At 33.8% G+C, this 16,403-nt stretch overlaps 1 pseudogene; it reads right to left on the bottom strand.

Annotated features, from left to right (window-relative positions):
• Window positions 1–214: 214 nt before the first annotated feature.
• On the bottom strand, window positions 215–8,775 carry LOC127796346 (non-functional NADPH-dependent codeinone reductase 2-like; annotated as a pseudogene).
• Window positions 8,776–16,403: the final 7,628 nt, after the last annotated feature.

A 16,403-nucleotide genomic window follows, 5' to 3' on the forward strand; every position in this document is an offset into this window, starting at 1 on the left:
AAATGTGTAAGATGACTGACTTAGGAGTTATGATTTATTTCCAAAGCATTGAAATTCATCAAAGTCAACAAGGAATTTTCATTTGCCAAAGGAAATATGCTAGAGAAGTTCTTAAGAAGATTGGAATGATGAATTGTAAACCTATTAGCACTCATTCGGTAGTAAATGAAAAATTACTTAAAGAATATGGAGTTGAGAAATTTGATGAAGGAATCTATAGGAGTATGATAGGTTGTTGGTTATATTTAATGGTGATAAGGCCAGATATTATATTTGCAGCAAACTTATTATCCATATTCATGTCGGCACCAAGTGACCTGCATTTAAGAGTTGCAAAAAGGATATTGAGGTATGTGAAAACAATTGAAGATCGTGGAGTTTGGTTCAGGAAAGCTTTGGAATTAAAACTGGTAGGCTGCACTAATAGTGATTGGACATGCTTAAATGAAGATATGAAGAGCACATCTGGTTTCGTATTCCTAATTGGTTCAGGTGTGTTCAGTTGGAGCTTGAGGAAGCAAGATGCTGTGGCACAATCCACAGCTAAAGCTGAGTGTATTGCAGCTGCATCAGTAGTGAATCGAGCTATCTGGTTAAGAAAGTTATTGGTTGACTTGAAGCAAGAATAAAAGCATTCTACTAAGATTTATTGTGATAACAAGTCAGCATTTGCAATTGCTAAGAATCCAGTCTTTCATGGAAAGACTAAGTATATAAAAATCAAATATCATTTTATAAGAGAAGCAGAGAAAGAGAAAGAAGTTGATCTGATGCAGTGTAGCTCTGAAATTCAAATGGCTGATATACTGACCAAGGCACTACTAAGAAGTAGATTTGAAGAGCAGAGATTGATGCTTGGAGTTAGCAATGAACTTGCCAAGGAGTAATGGTGTTGTGATAAGGTTGTTGTCACTAATGTAGAAAAAATCTTTTTGATTAAATTAGATATATCTAGATATGTTGACAAAATGTGATGAAGCTTGATTTAAGCTTATTTTTTTCTTTTTGTAAAAAGGGTGAATGAGCTTAATTTAAATTGCATTTCAACAGACAAGAGTTAGTAAAGTGGTTGAAAGTATTGGCTTTGTAATATCTATAAGTATGTTTTTGAACTAAAAGAAAGCAACTCTTTTAGACCTTTGTGTGCTATTTTTTCTACGGCAAAACCAACAATTTTCCTAGCCTTCTCATTGCTTAATGCCCACTTGAAGATCTCATGGTTTTCTTTCATCCTTTCCTTATTGAAGCTCTTCACCAATATTCCAACCCTTTGCTTATAAACCCATCTCAAACACACTTGCACTGATATCGCCAATCAATCTTTCTTATTTTTTCTTTCATTTATAGAAATGCTTTAATGAAAGACAAGGAAATGAAAAAGATGATGGTAAGTCTCTATTTGGGAGAAGGTCCTTTAGCTGTTTGCTTTGTTGCTTAAAGGCAATTGAGACTCTCTTTCTCTTTCTCTCAATTTATCAGATAAAGAAGCACAAAAAATAGGAAGTATCAAAGATAACATCTTTTTGACTTCATAATTTTTGATAAGTTATACTTCATAATTTTTGATAAACTGATTTTTTTTTATAGATCTGGCAATCATCTTATTCCCCTAAGTAGTGTTTGTTAACCAATATATAGGCTGAAAAAATTGAGATTTGAAAAGCATTACAAACAAGAGTACTTTTTATTGTGTTTGAAAGTTTTAGAAGAAGATCAAGAATGAAAATGAACAGAGTTGATATGGTAAAGATAACACTAAAAGAAATTGATATGTTTTAGTCAAGATATATATTTTTTATTCAACTATCAACTCATATATATAAGGTGATTTACAAACTGAAAGTTGGTAAAGTTTACGTAAATCAAGCAAGTCAGCCTAGTCATAATCTTGAAAATCGTAGCACATCTAACAAATTCCTTTAGAATAGAAATACAATTGACGAGGCAAGTTTATTTAAATATCTGGAGCAAAAGTCACTTGCATTCCATAAAGCAAATATTTAACTCTCCTCATTGCTTTAGGAATTGCACATTCCAATTCTTTGCCTTAGAAGTTTGAATTTGCTGATTGAAAGTGGCTTTGTAAACAGGTCTGCTAACTGGTCTTCAGACTTGCAATAGACTAAAGTTACATCTCCATTTTGTTGCACTTCCCTAAAAAAATAAAGCTTGATGTTGAAATGCTTGGTCTTCCCATGAAACACTGGATTGTTTGAGATTGCAATAGCTGCTTGGTTTTCGATAAAAATCTCAGTTCTTTCTTTCTGCTTCATATGTAAGTCACAAATTTTTTTTTTCAGCCATAAAACTTGATTTGTAGCTATTGTTGTTGCTATAAATTTAGCTTCTGCAGTGGATTGTGCTACAATTTCTTGTTTTTTGGAACACCATGAGAAAACTCCTGAGCCTAGACTGAAACAATATCCTGAAGTGCTTTTCATGTCATCAACGGATCCAACCCAATCACTATTTGAGAACCCATACAACTTGAAGTTTTGACACTTCTCAAACTTGACACCATAGAAACAGTGCCTTGGATGTACCTCAATATTCTTTTTGCTGCTCTTAAATGTATTTCACTAGCACAATTCATAAATTGAGATAACAGACTTACAAGAAATAAAATATCAGGCTTTGTTGCTGTGAGATACATTAAGCATCCAATCAAGCTCCTGCAATAACCTTCATCAATTTTATCATCTCTATCTTCGTTACGATCAGCTTCTTCTTTTGATTCATTGGTGTGCTCACTGTTTTGCATTCCTCCATCTAAAATTTTTTCAGGATTTCCTTTGCATATTTCTTCTGACAAATGAACACCACGTTTTTACCTTGCTTGACCTCCATTCCAAGGAAATAAGTCATGAGACCAAGATCTGTCATTTCAAAGACCTGCATCATTTCTTGTTTGAACTCTTCAACTAGTCTTGTATTATTTCATGTCATTAAAAGATCATCAACATAAAGAGTGGCTTCCGACAGGCTTTTGACAAAACCAAGGCTTAGCAAGTGAGCATCTATCCTACTGTACTAGGTTCTTGGCGCTTGCTTTAGGCCATAAAGAGCCTTTTTTAGCAGGTAGACCTTGTCTTCTTCACCTTACTTGACAAATCCTCTAGTTTCTCAATGTATATCTCCTCCTGTAATACGCTATTCAAAAAGGCTAATTTCACATCTAGCTGAAACACTTTCCAGCCTTCTTGTGCTGATACTACCAGACAACCTGATTGTATCTAATCTTGCAACAGGAGCAAAGGTGTCAGAATAATCAGCACCATAAATTTGAGCATGCCCTTTAAAAATGAGTCTGGCTTTGTATTTATTGATGGAACTATCTACATTTAGTTTTGCTCTGAACACCCATTTTACGCCAATGACTTTTCTTTTTTCAGACATCTATGTAAGGTGTAATGTAGCAATTTGTGAACCTAGTGACATTAAAGGATTCGAAATGGAGGAAAGCAATGGAAGAGGAGTTGTTTATGATAGAAAAATTGCATTTGTTGCATTTCACATCTGGTCTCCACCAACATCTAAAAGGTGGATGCCCTTTTTTTCTTACAATATTGATAAGGAGGATAATTTTTTCTTGAGATCATGTAGCTGATCAAGAAAAATAAGACCAGATGTTTGTTGCAACATGTTTTTCAATTACAATTTCTTCTGAAAATTGGCTGATTGATAGTGGTTGCACAAACCACATGACGTCGAATAAAGCTCTATTTAAGGAGTTAAAGCTTTCAAAAGTTACGAAGGTCATAATTGGCAATGGTGGCTATCTTCCTTTAAAAGGGATTGGAACTATTGCAATCACAACCAGCTGAGGTACAAAAACAATTTCTGATGTTCTTTATGTACCTGACATTGATCAAAATTTACTAAGTGTTGGTCACCTGTTGGAGAAAGGATTTAAAGTATCCTTTGAAGATTTCCATTGTCTCATTTTTTTTGCAATTGGAAAAGAAATTTTAAGGCTTAAAATAAGAGGTAAAAGCTTCTTATATGACCCAATGGAGGAGCAAATAGCTTATTTCAATAAAGTCAGCAACACTGAAATTTGGCACAAGAGGCTTGGCCATTATCACCTTCAAAGGATGCTGAAATTACAGAAGAATGACATGACAAGAGGTCTAACAGAGCTTGATGATCATCTGCCAAATTGTATTGCTTGTCAATTTGGTAAACAAAACAGGCTGCCATTTCCCAAATCAACTTGGAGAGCTTTTCATAAGCTGCAACTCATTCACACAGATGTTGCAGTACCACAAAGAACACCATCATTACAAGGTAGCCTTTACTACATTCTTTTAATTGATGATTTCACAAGAATGTGCTGGATATTTTTCTTGAAATTCAAGTCCGAAGTTATTGGTGTATTTTGGAAGTTCAAGAAAATGGTAGAAAATCAAAGTGGCTACAGGATTGAATTGTTGAGGTTTGATAATGGAAAAGAATACACTTTAGCCGAGTTTAATTTATTTTGCAAAAAAGCTGGCATTGAATATCAGCTTACTGTGTTAGAACAGGTAGGTTCTATGGCACACACCAAGAGGGGGGGGGGGGAATTGGTTATTTTAAAAACTTAAATGATAGAACATCAATATAAAAACTTTTTGATACAGATTGAGGATTTAGAGTTTTAAAGCGTAAACCATAAAAATGACAAATGAACAAAGATAAATATGAGAACCGAGGAGGAATAATGAAATGCTTGGAAAGATAAATATATCAAAGAACACAAGCATAAGAAAACACAAGGATTTATAGTGGTTCGGCTTAACCAAGCCTAATCCACTACCTTAGCTCCTCACTAAGGATTTTTTAAACCATCCACTAAAACCCCCTACTTAAACCAAGTAGGTCCTCTAGTCCAAGACTAGGAATTACAACCTCTTGCTTATACAAGCAAGTCCTCTAGCACCTAGCTAGGAATTACAGCCACTTGCTTTAACGAGCAAGTCTTCTAGCACAAAGCTAGGAAAGTAAGAGTGATACAAATGTAAACGAGATGCTAGTAGTGGGCACTCTTAGTTACAAGTTCTCTCACAATAAAAATAAGGCTTGAATGAATTAATACAAGTTAAAATCAAAGCCTTGAAGAGAGAAAAAAAATTGAAGCACAATCACTGTAAATACAAACGAGTAACAGTAAGCTCAAATTAATTCATTCTCGTCCATTAGCCTTCTCTTGATCTCCTTGATATGTATATATAAGCTTCCTACAAGATTGAAGAGAAATGAAGCCGTTTGTGACCGTTGGAGAATGAGAAACTAGCCGTTGGAGATTGAAAAACTAGCCGTTGTAAGTTTCTGTGAAACACATAGTCGACAGATCAAATAGGTTAGTCGACTATTTTATCAAATAAAACTAGCCATAGTCGACAGACAGAAAAGCATAGTCGACTATCTTATAACACAAAAATCCCATAGTCGACAGATACATATGCATAGTCGACTATTGCAAAAATGTGAAGAAAATTTTGAATTTACAGAACAAAAATAGTCGACAGATGAAATAGCATAGTCGACTATCCTTTCACAATAGTCGACAGACACAAAAATAGTCGACAGATGCAAGATATGGTCGACAGATTGAAGAAGCATAGTCGACTATCCTTATGCATAGTTGACAGATTGAAGCACACAGTCGACAGATTGAAGAAGCATAGTCGACTATCCTTATGCATAGTTTACATTTCTTTAATTTAAGTAAATGTTTTCATTTTGTTTAATTTATATTTTACCTTCCATTTACTTTAATACATAAATGTAAATAAGAAAGTACCCCCCATTTGGATTCAATAAAAATATCTAAAAAATCAAAATCCATAAGAATAAAAAAGTAGAATTTGGATTTTAGTAGGAACTTAGGATTTTGCGATTTTATCACCTCCAAGATATACACTTTTCATCTCTTGAAAAATTCGTTAAAAATCATTTTATCACTAATGAATGTTAGTTATTGAATTACCGGGAGTTAGTTTTTTAAAAAGAAACCATTTTCATATATGTCTCCTTATAAGGTGCTAGGCTTCCAGACTTAGAAAAATATTGAAGCGTTATCAAAACGAGTTTCAAGACATGATGCATGAACTAAAGGATTTTTTCATACGATTAAGTTTCAAACCAAAACCTTTCATGCATGCTTCAAAATATGAAAGCTTATTCTGAAGAATGAGATTAACATAAATGATTTTTCATACTTAAGATTGAATTTTCATCAAACACATTTATGTTCAAGTTGGTCTTTTGCCTTAGAACAATTTTAGCTCTATGTTGACCAACGACTTCAAAGCTAATTTGAAAATCATTTTAGGAGATTCTTTTAAGACTAAAAACTTGACTTTGCAAATCTCTAACTAAAATAGAAAATCATAATCTTTTTGGTTTTCATTTTAACAATGCACTTGAAATTGATTTTTGTTGAAAACCACCACCTTGATTCATGACTTAGGGATTTAATAACATATGTTTTTCATCATCAAAACTAAGCACAAGGGTAGAACATCAACTGTTCCATACACCTTGGAGCAAAATGGAGTTAGCGAGAGGAGGAATAGATCGATAATGGATGGCCAGATGTATGTTGCATGAGAAGGAATTGCTAAAAACATTTTGGGTAGAGGCAACCAATACAACAGTACTGTTTTTGCAAAATAGACTTCCAACCAAGGCTTTGAAAGACACAACTCCATTTGAAGCTTGGTATGGGTATCGGGATAAACCTTCATTGAACTTTCTTAAAGTATTTGGTTGTATATGTTTTTTTCATGTGCCACAGGTTAAGCTTGACAAGAAGGCAATTCCAGACATCTTTGTGGGTTATAGTTCAGTTTCTAAGGCCTACAAAGTGTATCATCCTCAAACATAAAAAATGATGATAAGTAGAGATGTAATTTTAGTCTACTGCAAGTCTGAAGACCAGTTAGCAGACATGTTTACAAAGCCACTTTCAATCAGCAAATTCGAACTTCCAAGGTAAAGAATTGGAGTGTGCAGTTCCTAAAGAAAGGAGGAGTGTTAAATATTTACTTTATGGAATGCACGTGACTTTTGCTGTTTTGAGAGACATAATTCGCAAGAATACGATTGTTGAAACATCATTAAACAAACAAGCTTTGGCCTTTGATTTCCTGGTTCTTCTTTCCTTGTGATTCTTGATTTGAGCTATGGTGGGCTTATTCAACAGTGGAGGAACTTCATAATCTTCTTCCACAGCTTCCCAAAGATCCAGAGCTTCTAGGTAAGCTTCCATTCAAACAGCCCACATAATGTAATTTTCCCATCAAAGACTGGAGGTGCCAACATAGAAAAGGTTGAGTCTCCTTCTGTGTTTGACATTTTTGTGTTTATGAGTAGTGTTTGATGATCTTAACACTCACAGATCTCTCAAGAAATAGTGCTCTGATACCAATTGAAAGTTTTAGAAGAAGACCAAGAATGAAAATAAACAGAGCTAATACAACAGAGAAAACACTAAAAGAAATTAATATGTTTTAGTCAAGATATATATTTTTTATTCAACTATCAGTTCATATATATAAGCTGATTTACAAACTGAAAGTTGGTAAAGTTTATGTAAATCAAGCAAGTCAGTCTAGTCATAATCTTGAAAATCGCAGCACATCTAACAAATTCCTTTAGAATAGGAATACAATTGATTGGGCAAGTTTATTTAAATATTTGGAGCAAAAGTCACATGCATTCCATAAAATAAATATTTAACAATGTTTGTAGTACTTTTTATTGTATTTGTTAAATTTATCTAACAACCCATTGAAAAGAAATCATGTTAATTTTTATCTGAGATTATTCAGATAAATTTATTTCTTCCATTTTTAAATAAATTTATTTGAAACTTTATAGATAAGAAAAAATAACCCATATAACCCTTAATGCATTCCAAAAAATTTAACAAAGGAAATTTTAAAATATTTATCAATCTTATATTTTGACTATTTCATGTAAAAAAGATTTCAACATTTTCTTGATACAATTTTATTTTGTTCATTTTAACAAATGCTACCCTAGAAAAAAATAAATCTTATTCTAACATGTTTATCATTTTCGATAATATGCCACTGCATGAAGAGGAACAAAATGTTTTCTTAGTGGGTTCCAAATGTTTGGTCAGAAGTCTGTCTTTGTTTTATTTTTTGTTAAAAAAACAAAAAATTAAGGGCACGTCTATGAGAAGTACCAGAGCAACAGACCTTCCTATGGCCTTTGCAATATCTCTTAGCACATCACACTCCATAGTTCTGCCAGTGGCTGCCTTATTTGATGCCCAAAGGAGCCTAAGGCAGCACGACAATTCCACTGGCTTTACAGTCTAACTCCTTTCAGCTTCGTCTGTTGCCAAAATGGGTTCACCTCCACCTTCCACAACATAAACACTTTCTCAATCATATAAGAGAGAGGATTGAAACTTTTGTATGTGATGTCGGTTACAAAAGTTCTGACTCGTCATGGACCAAAATAGATAATAAGAGGAAAATAAAAATTGAACTTCTTGTTGAAGAAATTAAACAAACTTGATTTGCAGATGGAGGGATTGTGGCAGTGGCAAGGAGATTGGCAAGCTTCTTGCAGGAGAAATTGCTCACTCCAATGGCCCTGGTGAGGCCAACTCGATCTTTGGCATTCCTCCATAGCTGCCCATACAGATTTGTAGTCCATGGGCAGAAGGTCCTCTTTCTCGATTGGGTACACATAGTTGCCTGGCTTTGAACTCACTGGCCAGTGTATGAGAAAGTGATCAAGGTACTCCAACCGTTAAAAATATAATATTATATAAATAAAACTAATAATACAACAAAATAAAAAATTAAACAGAAGTAGTGCAGGGACAGAGAATCGAAACTTGTGTGACACACAATGTCTTTAAAATAAATTCGTCTTCTCACCAAGAATGCTAGAGGTTGTTTAGGAGTCTGTCTCTCAGAATACAACGATATACAGATTTTGAAGTATAAAACCTTTTAGCAAACTTAAACAATGAAAGAACATTATTAGGATATCTTTGTATGTCAATGATTTGAATGATGCAATTTTGTAGAAGACAGTTAATGATATTTACAAAGTTCAATTGGTTGGACTTGGGATTTGCACCACCCATGCGCACACTTTTGTCTAACAAGTTTATTCATTATAAAATGTGTAAGGCTATATAAACATTAAAATGCTATGTTTCTTTTTCCATGTGAGATAAGAATATTTCTTTTTATTTTTTCAACTCAACGGGTATACTTTGAGCATCAATTTTTCATTCACCTATTTATCATTTTGGGCATATAAATATACCAAATCAATCTCTTCACGATGGAGAATAAGAATTCAATTTGACACGCTTAAAATATTTAATGGGTCTCACTTAAATTTTAGCCTTAATATGACATATCACAATGCTAATTTTGTACCAATTTTTCAACACCAACTTGAGATTTCTGCACAGTAACAGCATTTACAAGGAAATTTTCCTTTGCTTTTGAGAAAGCTAAAGCAAAATAACAGCCTAATAATCTTGACAATAGTGCCAATACTTTCTCATCTTCTTCCTCCAATTCCCACTCTATCTGTGTGTGAAAATGTCGAACAGAAAATTTAACAATTGCATGACAAAAATTAAAATATCACAAATTTATTTTTACAAAATCAAAGTTTAGGATTTAACATTATTGTTTTTGCAAAATAAAGGTATATTTATGAAGCCATAAGTCTATTCCCCCCTTGATATTTAGAAAGAAAAGAAAATACTGCTTTTGCTGACATAAAGTGTGAGGATTCTTCATTTTAATTTGTTTGTTCTCCTTCGTTTAATTCAACTTGGATTTGGAAATTTATACCATTCTAAGATATACATGTGGCACGCTTTTCTTAACCATGCATGGTGCAAGAAATATGACAAAGAATTATGTATACAAATAATATTTTTATAAATTTTTTACACCAAAAATCACATTAAAACAATGCGCAAACTGGATAATTTTGACATTCAAAAATTCTTCCGAGAGTCATATGAATAGGATAGACATTATTTATAAAGAATTTTAATTCTAATAAGATATCAGAATATTAGAATAAATATTATTAATACGAATTTTAATTCTAAAGAATTTTAGAATGTCAAAATAAATATTATAGTAAGAATCCTAATTCCAAGGGATTTAAGAAATCTCTATACTCCTTTATAAATAAACAGGCTATCATTTCAGAAAAGATATGTTCCTAATACTTGTTTTAATACTACATTCAAGTTTTTAATGTTTGACTTAAGTATCGAAGTATTTGTGTGAGAATTTTCTTATACTCTCTAATCATTCTCTTTCTTGCAGAGTCCAAATGCCTTGACGACGATGACGTTTTTTGGTGGAAAGAAATTTATTATTATATTTGAGCAACTAGGTTGTAGTATTTTTAGAAGTATTTTTTTAATATATGATGATTAATAATTACATTAAAGTTTGCAAAAGATATCTTTTAATACCCTAATATTATAAGCAACGCTCCTTACCTTAAGCTAGAAGAACAAATGCTGGACGGGAAATTGATGGGTAGGCATCAGTAGTTGATGAAAGTTTTCCACCACCTCAACCAGCAGGGTAAAGAGTATTTGTCAATCAAATTCAGCAATAATATTGAAGGAGAAACTGCAACATAAATTCAATTAAAAATACACAACTACCTCATATATATATATATATATATTGTTTGGGTAGTATAAAAAGTTTATTGTGCTATTTATTGAGGTCATTACATATACGTAGATTTATTCTTCTCTCTACATCAAATCCGACACGGGCATGCAGAGGGGGAGAGGGGAATGGGCCCCATGTCCCCCTCTCATTATGTCTATGTTGGACAAATATTATGTTATTCAATGCAAATAAAATAATATTCTCGTACATATAGGTTTATTATTAAGATATGCAAGTAAAATTGAATAAATTGATATCATTACATATAAGTTTATTATTAGGATAAATTAACCATTAAGATCTTAGAAATGGTTGATCGATCATAAATTTTATTCAGAAAAAGATTTTGGATATTTAGACTGACTTAGTTAGCTAATTGAACGTATTTAAGTATATATATTTTTTTCATTCATTAAGAAATTATAATTAGACATTATAATTGGGTAAGTGTACAATGGTATAGGCTAAGTTTAGGAGTTAATTGTGTTCTCCCAAAACTCTTTTAATGTCACACATTTAAACAAAGTGAGCTAACCAAAGCCCAAAGGGTTATTAACATGGATTAAACAACTTCTTCTGAGATTTGCATTTCAGGTGTTGAACCCACAATAAGATTAAACGAAGTTCATCAAAGACAAAATATAGTTAAGGTTTCGATAAGGTCATTAATTTAACTTTGTCATTTATCATCCTTTAAAATCCTTCTCAAAGCCAACCTAAAATTATATCCATTTCTCAGGAAACAATTAAGCAGCAATTGCAGGCGATGCAGATCAAGGAAGGATTTGTATATATATATATGAACATGAAATAAGGGCCAACACAAATATATATAAAGAATTAAGAACCATTTTCATCTTTGTGATATGATGGTGATCATAATCGTATTGATTATTTCTTCCTGTTCTTGATGGCATGGTACTTGATCTTCATCCAGTAGGCGCTGGCGGAGGCTCCTTCCTTGACCCCTTCCTTGACCTTCTTCATGCCGGTGGCCGCTGCAACTTTCGTCTTCCCAAACTTCTCGCTCACCTTCCGCGACAGCTTCTTCTTCTCGTACAACCCCGGCTTCCCGCCGCCCGCAGCCGCCGCCCCGGCATTATTATTATTATTATTACTGCTGCTCCATGGGTTCTGGTCCATTTCCGCCATTAATTCCTGATCTTTATCTTCCCCAAGAAAAGCTTATTAATCCTTTCCTGGAAAAGATACAGACGGCGACGAGAAAGGTCCGGTCTCTTTCCTTTTTGTGTTGGCGGCCCCTCTCTTTTCAAAGGCGATGCTGGCTTTTATTTATAGAGAAGAGGGGAAGCCCGTGTTATGCGCATGCACCACCATTTTTAAACGCTGGTGGGATTAGGTTTTAGTTGTTTATATATAGAAATTAGAAAAGAAGATACGTATCAAGTTGCAAATTCACCATATCCAAAGAGATGTGGACGATAATTTTTTTATATAAAGTTGAGTTTTTGCAGGTGAAAGGTCTCAACTCTCAAATTGGAAAGCAGCAGGCCACCTAGCTAGAGAGAGAACAGGTAATTAGGCCCATGTTTGTTCGCTGTACCTTGTGCTTAAAATTAGGCTGACTAGGACCTTGAATTGAATTGCATGGCCTGCATAACCCTGGGGCCAGCTGGGAATTGTTTAGTCTCATCTTAATATAGCATGATTTTTATATATGGAAGATTAAATCACTACAAAGATCAATTATAAGCTCGGTCAAGCGTTTGAAGAAATTTGGATGGCCTTGCTGAGTGGCGACGATAGGAAACCGAAGTGCTATGGTTATGACTAGGTGGACTAGGAAGAATCCTTGGCATATTACTAATCGTTTGGTTTTGTAGACAATGGTGTATTTTATTTGAAAGGAGCAGGATAATAGGTGCTTTAAGGACCAAGAGCATTCATTATCTCAGTTGACGTATCAGATTCAGTGTACTGTTTGGGCACAATTGATCACTTTCCCTTTTCCCCATTCCTTTCAGAGTCGCTCCATGTATTGACCAGTCTTTTGTACTTCACTGAGACATACCACTTAGTATCTTAGGAGTTGTCATGCTCCTGCATCAACCTTCAAGTAGAATGGTTGTTGTCTCATGAATATGTTTGTTTTGCTGATATTTCTTGGATTGCTGGAGATCTACTTTGTTGGTTTGGTTTCTCCTATTGTGGTAATTCTCATTGGTGCTCGTCTTTAGATGTCGGGGTTTTTGTTGTCTTGCTGATCATCGTCCGACCTCTTTATATGATAGCATCATGTGAATCCCTAGTTCTGAGAACTTATTCTCTCTTCAGTATTCATGTTCACTTTTGTTGATTGCTAATTTGCCGCTTTGTTATTTTGTGACTCTGGGGTATGCTTCGGTAATTTGTAGACACTTTGTGATTTTCGTTTAATACAATTCTTATTTATAGAAAAAAAAAAACATTTCCTAACGATTTGTGGGACATCGTTATCTTAGAAAGCTCACTAGTCTGCTGTTTGAAATATGTTAAAAAGAAAGAAAAACTGAGATATGGTTTCAAATAACAAAGTCATCTTCTGCAAACAACATGAGTGGTGCTAATGTGTTGTTCACACGACATTCATGCTGAAACTGTTTCTCTCAACAAGGACGTACAAAACAATCATGGTGACATATGTAAGAAAATCCTGCAAACAGCCCAAATTAAAGAGATTATTCACACAGTTGAGATAAAAGTAGCAAGGGAAAGTATACAGAGAGGTAAGGTCTTCCCCAAAAAGTGCTAATTTTGTTGTTTCTTCTATTTATGGGTGGTCTTCTGGCACTTGGCCCTGATCCAGACAATTCCTGAAGAGGCTCCTTCTTTAACTTGCTTCACACCCATTGAAGCCACTGCTTTGGTTTTGTCAAGCTTCTCAGACACCTTGCTCGAGAATTTGCCAGCACCATTGCTCTTCTTTCCAGGAACAGATTCAGGTTCGCTAATACAATAGTCCCATTGATCAGCCCACGATATATCATATGAGCTCCTTGCTCCCGCGCCCATAATTTTCTCGGACTCCAAACAAAGACAGAATTTTCTTGGTAGAGAGAATAGAACGATGGGTTCTCCTTCACATATATTGTTCATGTGGTCATTGTGGAGTAAAAGATCTGGATTTATATGGTTAGAAGGCGGCAGGCCGCCTGGATTATTCCCATTTTGCATCACCAATTCAAGGGACATTGGCGTAAAAGAATTTCCTGGTAAGATCAACGAGTATCCGGCTAATATTTTCCTTGTTTTAGGCCTTCGCCAATGCTGAACAGTTCCAACCTGCAGGATTTTTGTCTTCGTGCAATGGATTCGGCCGCCAGAATCGTTGAACTTGTTGGCCCACACGACCTCAGAATTGGTCTATGTCCTTGTTAAAATACAACAATAAATTTATTTGATTGAAAAAATCGTCGTCAAACTGTTTGAGCTTGCAAAGAATGAAACATAACATCTATCTCGACATTCTGAAATTTATTAGAATTAGAATTTTTACTGATAATGCTTATCTTCACTTTTCCTAACCTTGCTAGGATTAGAAAACATCTATCTTAACTAATCCTAATCCTAATCCTATTGGAATTAAATTTTTTTAGATAACATTTATCTCTCTTATAGATGATACTTATCTTTTTGAAAAAATCTTTGAATATCAGAGTTATCTACTTTGTGGGTTATGTAGGACTCATTGCGTACGAAAAAATTTACACCTTTTAGTCCAAAATGTTATTTTGAGCTTTTAGATTTTTTGGGGGTCATTTAATGTGCTTTTGCCTATGACACAAAAGTTTGAATTTGATCTTTAGCTTGAATGGTTGTTAAGTTTATTCTTGCACATTATCCAATTTGAAATCTGAAAATCAAGACAAAGAAACATATAAAAGAAATTTGTAATTTCACAACCTGATATTATTTCTAGAGTGATGCTATATATCTACATTATAGAGAATCTCCACTTTATATATTTACATAGACTAAAAATTATCTACAATATAGATATGTAGCGTTATTCTCATTTATAAAGATTATAAAGATGTTGGTAACATGATATCCATCCCCTCCTAGAAATTAGCTAAGAAATAATAGCAAAAATCCTATCCACTACTTTGACTTATTCCAAAGCTATCCCAACCCTAACCCACATATAGCCCCTCTCATTTGTTGTTTATCAATTCTCAATCTTCTCACCACCTTCTGTTTCTCTGTGGTCTCTACTACGTACTTTCACCCTCTCATCTCTATAGAAAGTCTCCCTTTCTCTCTTAGATATAAGGTGCAATTTATTTTTTAATACCAAAAATAGACCACACAATATTAAAAAAAGTTAAAGAAACATTGGAATTTGCAATCATTTGAATCCTCTTTAGGCAAATTATTAATGGGTATTGAAAAATCAAAATAACACTGGAAGATTTACGTGGTCTAGCTAGATACTCCTCTAATACTTGTATGAAAATTCTTAATATGGCAAATCATCTCAATTTATATTCTAGATGGGAGAGAGGTACCTAATTTTAGGGTTTTTTTTTTTTTAATGAACCCTGTTATTAATTGACCCAATAATTTGTAAATTCTCTACTTCTTCATATTACATATGCAGGCCGGCCCAAGGTTTAATGGGGCCCTAGACCATAATAAATTTTGTGGTCCTCCACATTTATTGCACGAGATTGTAGCGGCACTTTGCTTGCACGTCTTGGTGAGGGTGACTGTTGACATGTATTTTTTGGGGCCTCAACCAACAATTGCTATATTTTTGGGGGGCCCTAACCAATAGTTGCTATATTTTTTGGGGGCCCTAGGCATAGGCCACTGTGACCTATGCCTTGGGTCGGCCCTATACATATGATTAAATGTTAAGATGGACTTAGATTGAAAAAACTAATTAGATCCTTTTAAATATGCTTTATCGGCCTAATTAATTCATTTTTCACAATTAAAAATTTTAATTATTAATGACTCATTTACAAAAATTTCTAAGAAACCACCACAAGTAGCATGAGATATGTATTTTAGTTTCTTTGCAAGGTATGATCTAAAATCAGGTTGAGTTGACAAGACAGGCATATCAATTCAACATGACTCATTTTACATGTCTATATGTTACAGCTCGATGCTGTATTGACTTGGTTAAAAGAAAAAAAGAAAATAAGACAAACTAAAAGTATAAAATTGGAAATAATGTAAGGGTATCAAATAGTGTTTTGCTTTTAAATAAAAATAAAAACAAAAACAAGAAAAATTAATAACTTGGTAAAATATCTTAGGAGTATAGTAAAGATGTTAAATGAGCCAACCCTCTAACCGACGAGCGTGCAAAACTCACCGTGGTAGTTGGCAGGCCCAACTTGCTATGTGAGTCATGTTGGGCCCAAATCCTTGGGCCCGCTGTTGGGCTTGGGCTAATAAAGACAACAATAGCCAAGAGGTAAGCAAAACTTAGCACCAAGATCAATCAGTTTCATTTAATTTTGATAAATTTTTGAAAAATTTTAAATTTTAGAAACCCCAGCTTTTTAAATAAGTCCAAAAGTATAAATTAAATTTTTATTTAAGTAAGTCAGATGATCACCAAATTGGGCTATCTACACCAATTAAAATTAATCAATCAAATGAATCTCTCATTGAATTTGAATTTGAATTTTGAATTCCCATATCTAAATCTTACTAAAATTTGAAATTTAAATATTTATGTTAGAAGAAGAT

The sequence above is a fragment of the Diospyros lotus genome, chromosome 3 (assembly GCF_014633365.1).
Source record: "Diospyros lotus cultivar Yz01 chromosome 3, ASM1463336v1, whole genome shotgun sequence".
Lineage (NCBI taxonomy): Eukaryota > Viridiplantae > Streptophyta > Magnoliopsida > Ericales > Ebenaceae > Diospyros > Diospyros lotus.